This window comes from Lissotriton vulgaris, chromosome 4_1, assembly GCF_964263255.1.
Source record: "Lissotriton vulgaris chromosome 4_1, aLisVul1.2, whole genome shotgun sequence".
Classification (NCBI taxonomy): Eukaryota; Metazoa; Chordata; class Amphibia; order Caudata; family Salamandridae; genus Lissotriton; species Lissotriton vulgaris.
Window position 1 is genome coordinate 1,034,850,573 of NC_141691.1, and position 12,351 is coordinate 1,034,862,923.

Genomic DNA, 12,351 nt, shown 5'->3' on the forward strand with positions numbered 1-12,351 from the left:
CTGCATGAGATACATAAAGAAAGGTACAGAGAATACTAACTACCTGATATACTACCACTATCTTAGTGACAGTACAGATTAGTCCGCATGGCTTCTTAAATAACCAGCCCAATGGAGCACCCACGAGTGCGAGTATGTTCCTCACGCCTCTCCCCTTCGCATCGCTGGCCGGGCCACGCTTCAGCTGATTATTATCGCTCATCGGTCCCGGTTGGGCGTTCTCATTTTAGTGGCCATATTGGTTGTGGAATCACGCTGTGATGCGCTCTAGCTGTTAATAAAAGGGGTTTCATCGAGCCCTGCGCTCGCTATCACTGTGTGCTCGTGTCCCTCCTGAGGCGGAAGCTGGGAGGTTTGTTGTGCATTTAATCTGTTTTTAAAAACTTACTTGACACTTAGCTTGATTACAAAGCTTTTTATTCTCTTCACACCTCTCCCCTTCACCTCGCTGCCCGGGCCACGCTTCAGCCGATTATTAGCGCTGATCGGTCCCGGTTGGGCGTTCTCATTTTAGCGGCCATATTGGTTGTGGAATAGCGCTGTGACGCGCTCTAGCTGTTCATAAAAGGGGACGGTTATGTCTCCGCGCAGCGGACGCAATCAGCGGACGCACCGGACCAGCGCCGGAGTCGTGCCAGAGTCCTGCCAGTCTGTGCCCGTCAGCGCCAAGGAGGCGCCAGGGGCCAGGTCGGCTGATGGCTCAGGCTCCCCTCCTGTTACAAACACAGCCTACGCCCTTACCACCCTTAAAGCACTCAGGCCATCCTGGCAAAGCTGTCATTATAAGTGTGTGCCGGAGAAACTGCAAGACGGTTTTGAGTGTTGGTGCTCTAGGACCCCGTGTAACATTTCCCCACTTGCACCCCCGGTTGCCCCGACTTTATTTGGGACTCAATCCCCTTCCCACCACCCTGGAGAAATGGCCTTTCTTATAAATGCTCGCTCCCTCGTGAAAAACAATATCGCTTTCAGAGATTTTATCTCAGAGAGGAAGCCTTCGTGGGTCTTTGTCACCGAAACCTGGGGCTCAGAATCAGCTGGTCCTGACCTGGTTGACACCATCCCCGATGGTTACGCCTTTGCGAGACTGGACAGAGTAGGCCGAAAAGGGGGAGGAATTAGCATTCTACATAAGACTTCATCAACCTGCCGTATTGAATGCCTCCCTTCCCCTCATAACTCCTTCCAGGCCGCTCATTTTTCCCTTAGCCCATCTCCCATGGTGTCCTTTACGGGCATTCTAATTTACAGACCCCCTGGCCCCAGGCAGGCCTTTACCGCTGGTCTCCTAGAAATTCTTGAACCATTCATCGATAAACTGAACTTCACCATTCTTGGCGACTTCAATTTTCATCTTGAAAATTTTAATTTGCCCGACACTACATCCCTGGTGGATTCTTTGGTCTCCTGTGGGCTTTTACAAAAAGTGGGAAGCTCCACCCACTCCGCGGGCCATACATTAGATGGGGTATTTACCAATGATCGTAGACTGGAAGTAGGTCTCCCTCTCCCCCTTTCATGGTCTGATCATAAGGCAGTCTCCATTGAGTTCACATCTGGACTACGAGATCTGCCCGCAAAGGACAATAACATCTGGACTTTGAAAAGGAACTACAGAGGACTAAACAACGAGGCCTTTAGCCCCTTCATCGCTAATCTCAAGTCCTCTCCTAAAACTGATACGGACACTGCAGCTCGGGACCTCGTCACCACCCTCTCGGAGGCAGTTAACATCCTTGCCCCCGCCAAACCACACTATTGCGCCAGGAAACGTCCGTCGGCCCCGTGGTTTTCTGACTGCCTTAGACTACGTAGGCAGGAGTGTAGGAGGCAAGAAAGATTCTGGAGAGCCCACCCTCACCCAGATGAAAGGACCAAACACAGAAACCTCATCATAGGATACAAGGCCGCAATCTTAGCCACCAAACAGTCATATTTCACCAATCCGACCACCTCCCTCAGCTCCCCTAGAGATCTTTTCAATATTGTGGATTCTCTGTCTCTTGTTCAGCATCCAGATCCCACTGTCGCATCTCAAAAACTTTGCGATCAGATCTCCACGTTTTTTCACACCAAAATCGTGGACATCTATACCGCCCTAGAAGCCCTCAGCTCTATTCAGGACCCCGTCCTGCCATCTGTCCCTCCTTCTCGGCCTAGCCCGCTCTCGGCTCCCCAAGGACACTTGTCCAATTTTCCTTCACTGACCTATGAAGTCATAAAGGAGCGTCTCATCAAACTCAAATCGGGATCCCCTTTGGACCCCTGCCCCCTCAAAATTTAGAAAAACTGCAGAGAGGCTCTGCTCCCCCCTATCTTGATGTAATGAATCTGGCAATTTCGAATGGCGTCTTCCCCGCGACCTGGAAGTTGGCTGTTGTCAAGCCTCTTCTGAAAAAGCCAACTTTGTATCCCGGGATCCTAAAAAACTTCCGTCCCATATCCCTTCTTCCTGCCCCCACCAAGATGCTCAAGGCCCACCTCAATCACCATCTCAGCGCCTTCCTGGACAACGCTAGCCTGCTAGACCCATCCCAGCATGGCGTTCGAAAGGCGCATAGCACAGAGTCAGCCCTTACAGTGGTGGTCAACAACATTCGCGCCAAGGTCGACAGTGGTCAGACTACCCTTCTGATCCTGCTCGACCTTACAGCCGCCTTTGACACCCTGTCTCCCTCCATCCTGGCCACGCGTCTTGGCGAGATGGGAGTGGAAGGACCAGCTCCGGGTCTCTTGACTTCCTTCCTCAACCAGCGTTCTCAAAAGGTCAAACTGGGCGACTTCCTCTCCTCCGCCAAGCCTCTGCAATGTGGGGTCCCACAGGGCTCATCCCTGAGCTCTACACTTTTCAACATATATGTGGCCCCACTTGCAAGACTTGTCAGATCTTACGGACTGGAAGCTTTGTCGTACGCTGACGACACCCAGATAATGGTCTCCTTATCTCATTCTGTGGAGTCCACAACCTTAAATTTCAAGAACTGCATGGAAGCCGTGGCAGGCTGGATGACCTCAAACTTCCTCAAACTTAATGGGGAAAAGACTGAGGTCCTCATCTTTGGTGGCAAACAAGATCTTTGTTCGGAGGACTGGTGGCCGCCTGCCCTTGGAACATGCCCCAAGCCGTCCCCAGTTGCCCGGAATCTGGGGGTCATCATCGACACCACACTTGCTTTTGACAAACAAGTCAATAAGACTGTCTCCACCTGCTGTGGTGTACTGAGGATCCTTAGGAAACTCGCTCACTATCTCTCCCCCGACGCCCGGAAACAGGTTTCGGTGGTTCTCATATCCCCTCGCCTGGACTACTGCAATGCCCTCTACCTTGGCATAAGCAAAAAGCTCATTCATCGCCTCCAAGTTGTCCAAAACGCAGCAGCTAGGTTTGTAGTTGATGCCCCCACACGTGCCTCCGGCTCTGGGATTAGAAAAAAACCTTCACTGGCTGCCTGTGCAGGCCAGGATTAACTTTAAGGTTCTTGTCCTTACCTACCGTGCTCTACACTGCCTGGGTGCTGAGGACATTAGGTCTCTTGTGTCCTTCTATACCCCGGGCAGGGCCTTGCGATCGGCCCACAAAAACCTTCTGTCTATCCCCCAAACCGTCAAGGCGAGGTGGGGAGGGAGGGCCTTTTTCTCTCTTGCCCCTAAACTGTGGAACATGCTTCCAGCTGACCTTAAGGGCAGGCCGTCCCTCGCCCTTTTTCGTAAAGGCCTAAAAACCTGGCTTTTCGCTTAATCCTACCTGTAATTCCCCTCTGTCAGGGGTCACCGGTCACTCAGCTGTTTTCCATCAGATGCGCCTTGATGCCTCCGGGTTAGGTCGCGCAATACAAATCCCAAATTCATTCATTCATTCATTCATGCAGAGCAACAGGATAGCTCAACTGGATCATATATTATTTATAAAGTAAACTTAACTTTCTCTGAGTTTGAGCAGCATTCTATTCAAAATAAAAACATTACCATTTAAAAAAAACAAAAAATAAATACTACCCCCAGAGTCCCGCAACCTCGACACCCAGCAGATCGAGCAGGTCCTGTTCAGTTGCTGTGTCGTGCGCTGCACCCCAGTGCCCCACAGCACACACTGATGCAATCTCCCCCACAGCAGCTGATGCTCCCCCAGGGCATACCCTCTCCCATGTCTGCTGCCTGCTGTCAGCATGGAGGGGAGGTAGTGATGCACAAAAAAACAAGCATGGTCCCCTCCACCTTTGAAAAAATGGAGTCGGGCTGCACCCGATTGAAGCACCAGAGACTGCAAGGTGTGCAGCTTGTTGCAACAGCACTGGCGCCACCGCTTGCTGCCTGTTTAGAAATAGTGCTGGGGTGAAAAAAAGAGAAGTAAGAAAAAAAACAACAGCAAAGCAGAAAGGAATTACTAAAGGAAGTAGAACACAAGGAAGAAAGGGAAAACAAAAAGAGTACGGAAAATGTGAAAAAAAGACAACAAACAGAAAGACACACACTGATGAAAAAAAGTAAATGAGGGGTGGATGAGAGGGATGAAGAGTACAGAAGAGATTAAAAGTAGATTGATAAAGCAGACCCAGAATCATGCACAGAACAAAAAGCACATACAATTTGCAGAGTTTTATTTGAACGCCACAGAATTATACGGAGCAAAACTCAGTGAGATCCACGCAGGCTGAATTGATATATGTTAAAATTGATTATTTAATAAATTATATTTGCGTTCGATATTAGTGATACTAATAGCTAAGTATATGTAGTCTATACTTCTGTTATCAATATCAAATTTCCAATATATGTGTATATCAAAATTTGTAGGATCTATTTTGTTAGTGATCTGTTTGAGAAGCAGGGTTTGCGCATGCTGGGAGGTTGTGGAAGGAGGATGCCTGCTGAGCTCTGTATGGTTTAGAGTCATGTCCTTAGTTGAGTTAGGGATAAACTTTGTATTGGGGTGAGTGAGGCACCAATGGGATTGAGTCCATTGGTAAAGATGAAGTGATGGCGTGTGTATCTGTACTACCTTGTCTTTCCACCTTCGACCTATGCAATTTGTCTGTGGAAGCACACCTAACCTAAGCTTTTTCTACCATTTCATGTTTCTTTCCCCTTCAATATCCTGAATAATCCTGTATACATACCAAGTGAAACTTTCGTAACGGCTTCTGTTGCTGGCTACCTGAAGCTCAAGAAAACATGTCATTCATGCACCTTCAGCACACTCACAGTGCTAATTTCAATTTCTTCCAGTTTGTGAACGGTAGTTCGGTGTGTTCTAAATTGCCATACAAGGCACACAATCCTCAAACTGAGTGAGCATATCTACATATGAAACTAAGGCAAAAATGCTGGAGAGGACTGCCTTAGTTCCCTAAAGGGCACTTCAAAAACTGGTTAAGACTTTATGTTTTTGTTGCACTGGGTACTTTGTGACAACATGACTTGTGTTCCGTCCACCATTACGTGCAGTGGGGTGAATATAATGCACTTGTCATTCAGCGAACAGAACACATACCACATTCTGAAGACTTATGAATTATGTTGAGCAGCCCATAAGCAAGTACATGATGTCCTCAATTAGAGGATTAATATGTTTATGGCTGCTTACGACTGCTTACCTTCTGAGGTAGTGGACCATGGAAGGTAAGTATTCATTCATAGCTATTGAAACGTATAAGTTATGGCAGCTCCAACTCAGTCAATTTTCCAATACTTTACTTTTGCATGGAACCAAATAAATAAAGTAGGAAAAAGTAGGGCTGAGTGAGATGGGCACTGGGGAAAGTAACAATTACTCTCCTGCCTCTTTCCTTGCCCAGAGCAGATTCTGCACCAACATGGTTGAGTCTTTTTAGCTGTTGCAGGAATGTAGTCAGCAAAGTGTAAATCCTGCAGATTTGCAGCATCCTCTAGAGCATATGAAGTGGAGGCTGTTGCTTCTGTAGTAGTAAGGCTTTCAGTTAACTGAAAGTTAAGGAAAGACAAGTCTTCCCATGGTGGTCTGATGATAAGCAACATAAGCATTCTATGTTGCCATCAGGATCTGGTGGGTAAACAGTTTCTTATACCAAGTGCAAGTTTTAGCACTCTCATTGTATGACTGAAGAACATGGTCATTCATTTCCACTCCGCCCATGGGCGGAGGTTGCGAGTTCTGCTATGCGGAGTGGAAGTCATCGCCCAGGCTTGGTAGTAAACAAGAATACAATTGGGATTGTAAACCTTGGCCATTTGACTCCCAATTGTAACGGGGAAAGGGTTCTCATCATGAACTGTAGTGAACATGTACATGTAAGTAATGGGATTTTTGGTTGACTAGGGTGTGCAGCCGGTCAAGAAGCAACCACAATTCCCATCAGGATGAGGCGCAAGCCAATCATAAATTAACCCCTGTTTAATCCTCTGATAGCTTGGCACAGGACAGTCAGGCTTAACTTAGAGGTAATGTATAAAGTATCTGTGCAACACTGCATACAATAAAAAGAGAAAAACACCACACAAAAAGGACCCCACACCCAGTTAAACAAACATAGAGTGATTTTTAATGCATGAAACAAGACCAACATTTCTAAAATCCAATCAACAGAACTGAAGATATAAAGGTTTAAAGATTTCAGTGAAAACAGGATAAAAAAACACAAAGTAACAACTGTGTACATCTGATCGCACCGGACCGGGTAAAGTCATACGTTCAGGCATACTGCGATGGAGTGCAGGCCACTCAACAAGTGTACCTCACACACTGTCTGCGGAGCATTGCAAGGTTCCATGCAGAGGATGTGTTACACAGCAGTGGTGATGAATCGGTTCAAATGGGAGGCAGAGTTGTGATGCGCAGTCCTGCATCATCATTGAGGATCCCATGGACAAGGGATTGCGCTGCAAAGTTGCGCTTGTAGTCGAGGAGATGCATTGGTTCCGATAAGCTAGCAGGCTGCCGTGCAAGAACCTGTCGAGGCAACTGTTAATGACAAAGACAAGGGCCTGTATCAGTAAAGATTTACACAGGTAGTGGTTCCAATGTGCCTGCGGGTTCAGTGTGGATTCCTTTGTTTTAGAAGAACCAACAGCAGATGGGATTTGAAGATGATGCGTTGAAAGCAAAGGCAATGCGCCGGTTCTGCTGGAGATGTCCCCCGCTGAGGAAGAAATGTGTTGGTTCTGCTCGATCCAAAGAGGGACTGGCAGTGCACCTTCAAGCCCACTTTCAAGGGTCCAGGACTGGGGTTTAAACCACTTAGTAGGGTAGGACACACAGATGACAGAGTCCAGCTGCTGGGTTGAAGGTTGTAGGAGCTTTATATCCCTGAGGCTCTAGTAGGAGGCCTACTAACTAGTTCATGGAGTAACTTTGGGGTCCTGAGTTTGACAAATGTAGGTTCAGTCATTCTCACCAAGGAAAGAGGAAAGCAGATAGCAGGTCAGCACAGCAGGGAAGTAAGTCTTCAGAGCAGTAGTCCAGCCGAGTTATAGTCCTTCCAGCAGCACAGCAGTCCTTCCTGGCAGAGCATCCACAGGCCCAGTTTAATGATAGGTTGGTGACTGAGATTCAGTACTTACTTATACCCAGTTGTGCCTTTGAATTGGTGAGAAGCCTCTAGAGACATGTCTGTGAAGTGCACAGGTGCCCTTCCTTCATTGCCCTGCTCCAGAACAAACTGCAGAGGATATGCAGCCCTTTGTGTGGAAGCAGGACACAGTCTATTTAAGTGTAAGTGATGCTGTGCCTAGCTCCTCCCTTCCACCCTGCCAGTGATGGCCATCCAGGTATACCTAAGCTCTTTACCTATCTTTGAACACCAACACCCGTAAAACCACTATAATGTCAGAATGAGGGGTCAACTATCTAATTTGCCAGCAAATACTCTTGAGGAGACTAGTTGTAGGACACCCCCGCGCCGCACGGCCACCAGCTGCTGCGTGCGCCCCCTTGCCTTGCCTGCCTCGCTGCCGCCGCCTGACCACGCCCCCTCCTTCGAGCAGCGTGGTCCGTGCTCGACTGTTGGTTTAGCTTTGTTTTGTTTTGTTTTGTCTTTCCTTAGTGCCTGTATTGTAGTTATTGGATTGTAATATTGTGTTTTCCTTCCTGTTTGCCCTGTTGTTTGGCCGCCCTTCGTACTCCCTCCCCGCTTCCCGCCACCGCCGCTAACCCCGCCCCTTTTTCCCTTCTGTACCCTCCCCGCTCCCACCTCCCATCTGCTCCGCCCCCCCGCGCACTTGGCCATATATGGCGACCGTGCGACGCAGGTGAGTGTGACCTAGTTGTAGGACACCCCCGCGCCGCACGGCCACCAGCTGCTGCGTGCGCCCCCTTGCCTGCCTCGCTGCTGCCGCGTGACCACGCCCCCTCCTTCGAGCGGCGTGGTCCGTGCTCGACTGTTGGTTTAGCTTTGTTTTGTTTTGTTAAGTGCTTGTTTAAAAATTACAGTAATTCCAAAAAATTGCAAGGGAGTAAAAGCTGGCGGGCGACAGAGAGTTTGTTATTGATGGTAGCAGTCTATAACTAATCATATTGTTTGCTCTCCTGGTTCGTTGCGCCCATAAGTAAAAATGTATATAAATAGAATTTGTGTAACTGTGCTAGCTACCGGCCCAAGGTGACTGGAGGAGTGTGTGGGAACAGTAATAATAAAATGAGTTGCCAGAGGAGATCCTCATGGACAATGTTGTTGTACTTCTATCAGAGGCCAGTGGGCCTGAACTGGTGACCAGTTTGTTGTAGTACTTCCAGACTTAACTTTGCATTTGCTGCACTCATAAACCGGACAAGGCTGCAGGCCAACCGGATGTTGCTGCCCTCGAAACAAGCTTTTACCGCCTCCCTGCATGATCGTACCTGGCTTGCAATCAGGTGCGGTTTTAATAGCCGACTTCGTTGAACTCCCAAGCCATTACAGATGCATGGTAGATGTAATACGTCCACGTTGAGGTCTCCGCATAATCTTCAGCGGTTTCAAGTGTCTGTGCATTTCCACGGTGAGAGGTGACACTTTGCGGGTAGAATTCCCAACCTCAGAAGCAAGAACCTTTCTTTTATGATTCTCGAGAAACCTGTTCCTAGATATGGTTGGGGCTTTGCCGTTGCGTAACTCTGAATTACAAACCAGCCGTGGGCCCTCTTGCTGAGGGCAGCTTTGTGTTCTGCAAGGGATACAATCTTTACTGATTTGTTTACCAGGGCCTTGAAACATTTTAGAGATGTGCTAGATTCCCATAGATCCTGTAGAGCAAGCAGTCTGATTGCTGATTGAAGGTAACTCATGGCTGGGCTGTCGTTTTTCCTTGTAATTTCCTTCCACAAGTATGAATTAAATGTGCCTAGCTTGCCTCTCTTTATTATGAACCAGCATTTGGCGTAGGCACCCTTCTGTGAAATTTACTGCTTTTGAAGCCCAAACTCTAGCTATATTTGAGCTGGCGAATTGAACTGCGGGAGATTGAATATTATTCTTAAAGCCTTGGCGACCACGTTGTCCAAGGTAACCTCATCTCCTCCTCTCATTAGTTCACTACCGTAAGTGATCGAAGATAAAAGTCTCACTCGAAGCACTTCTAGTAGTGGAAGAAGACTGGGGCCAGTTATTTTTTGCCTGATGTTTTTTTAACGCAACTGCCAATGCGGTCCCCCTACCTTTAATGGTTGATTTCTGTTTGCTGAACGCGCCATTTCTATCAAATATTACTCCCAAATACTTGTATTCCTTTGCTGTCTCCAGCAACCTGGCCCCAATTGTCCATCGGGGATGGTGTTTGTTGTTCCGTTTGTTTAATACCATAGCTTTGGATTTTTCAAGGTTTATACTCAGCCCGTTCTTGTCAGCGAAGTTGTGGTATTTATCAAATGCTGCAAGCCGACTTGAGTGCGGCTGATAAGTAGCAGGTCATCTGCATACAGGAGGTTCGATAGGGTTAAACCCCCATATTCGGGCCATGATGATTGCATTTGTCCAGCTTGTGGTGAGGTCTGACACAAAGAGGTTGAACAGGGTTGGGGCCAATACGCAGCCTTGCTTCAGCCCTTTGGTAGTTGGTATTCTCCTAGACAAGCTATCTCCTGCTCCCACTTTAATTTGTACCCGTGTTTCAGAGTGAAGCAAAATTAGCTGGTTCAAGAGGTTTGTAGATATTCCCCACCTTGCAAGTTTAGCCCAAAGTATTCCCCTGTCAACGCTGTCGAAAGTGGCTTCATAATCAATAAAGCAGACAAATAGTGGTTTGTTGATATTTTTAGTAGCGTCTATCAAGAGAGAGAGATCAAGAATATTTGTTTTGGTCCCCAGGCTTTTCTGAAAGCCGGTTTGGTCGATGGGAATTAGGGCTTTTTCCTGTGCCTAGACTGTAAGCTATTAGTGCAATGAGCCTGTAGTTTTTTGGCTCAGTCATGCTGCCCTTTTTATGGATCGGGGAGATGATTGACCCCTTCCGGGAGTCAGGAATTCTCACCAGTTCCATGATGTTGTTATAGAGGGGTAATAATGCTTCTGCCCAGTAATTCGGATCCCGCTTATATATGATTGGCAGTAGGTCGTTGGGCCCAGGAGCTCCATCTTTCCAACTTTTCAAGATTCTATCCGCAAGCTGTTTGGTTAAAAAGAAGGTGGCTGTCAGAAGGCTTCCAGAATCTTCACAGGAGCAGTCCTGATGCTTATCCCAAATGCCCCGTCCCCCAGTACCACCGCTGCAAGAGCAATGTCACTAGAAGTCAGGGAAAGGGGAGTTGGACAGAGAAGAGACACCTTGTAATTTGCGACACCTGGTACCCTCTTGGTTGCAGTGAGTAGAGATGCCTCTCAGCCTCCGCACCTCGTGGATACCTAATGCACAGAACAGGGATACATAAGACCTAACCTCTACTGTATATCAGCTCTAAAATATAGAATCAAAATTGGTCCTACCAGGTGTTTCCAAGGTAATGCTTCTCTTCTATTGAATCTTTCACTCTGCAGGGAGAGTTCTTTCAAAGAAGGGGAGAGGGTAAATAGACAGGGAGTTAATACTTTAACTACTTCTCACTTAATTCCTCTCTATGATTTTCTATGTATTCGCCTATACCTGTTACTCTCTTGCAGAGGTAGTAATCTGGGGGTCTGATGTAGAAAGTAATCCAACACTACGCAGGTGCAGTCTCCAATATCCTCAAGCGCGCAAAAAGGGAAGAGGAAGGCAAAGGGGGGAAGGAAAGAAGAGGGCAAGCGCAATGAAGAAGGGCGCGAGGAGAGTTACGCTGCTGGTTAGTACTTGACTTTCTTACTGTCTTTGTTCTGACGAAAGTTCTGATTCCTCCTTCTGAAAGGCAGACTCAATGAAGTTTCACTCACTGAGTTCAACTGCGCTTTCACTGGTGCCAATGTCGATTAAGCTGACTGAATTCAAACTCTGAAACACGAAGTGGTTTTAAGTTCTGTAATTCTTATGTGCTGCTTCGACTAGTTACTTCACTAGTTGGTCCTGACTTCGATGTCCTTTTACCTCAAACACTCGGGCTGAGCAACAGCAAGAACTCTCACCTGTTACTGCCAAGTCTCTTCAGAAAATAGGCGAGTTGTTGTCAAAGGAGTTCGGAAGCCCCGAACTTCACTGGAAATATCACTCGGGACTCTGACTAAACTTGAGCGTGTCTGACGCAGGAAACTCTGCCCCCGACTCGCTCCTCAGAAAGTCCGCACTCTCCCGTCACGACTATTGACGCGGAGAAACGGAAATCACTTCCACTCAGCTAAGGGTCGTGATTGAAGTGCGCAGTTACAAACGCGCACAAGACCCAGATACACTAAACGGCAACTTCATTAAGGGGGAAAACGGCCACTGCGGCGGCCATCTTGGGGGAGGTTTTTCTCACTGCTACAAGGGAACCAAATGCTAACATTACCAGGTTTAATCACAGGACGTTTTTTAGCTGGTCCTAGAGTACTACACACAGTGGCTATCCTAAGGTTCCTGACAGTACCCCCTCTCTAAGACTGATTCATCGGTCCTGGCTTGTCAATGGAATAAAGTGACTCATCTTAGTAAAGATGTCCACTATTACCAGAATGGTGTCAAAACCTTTGCTTAAGGGCAGATCTACAATTAGATCCATATAGATGGTGTGCCAAGGATTGGTGGGAGTTGGGAGCGGCTGTAACAACCCCTGAGGGGCCTGTCGCACCGGTTTGCTTCGAGCACACAACTCACAGGACTGTACATATTCTTTCACATGAGAGGATAACCCAGGCCACCAGAAATAACGTTGCACCAAATCCAAGGTCTTGGAAATACCCTTATGTCCAGCCAAAGGGTGATCATGGCAACTTTGTAAAGCCTTCTGCTGAAGAGTCAGAGTAGGGAGATACAACGCTTCCTTATAATAGGGCAATTGTTAATGACAACTCCTTT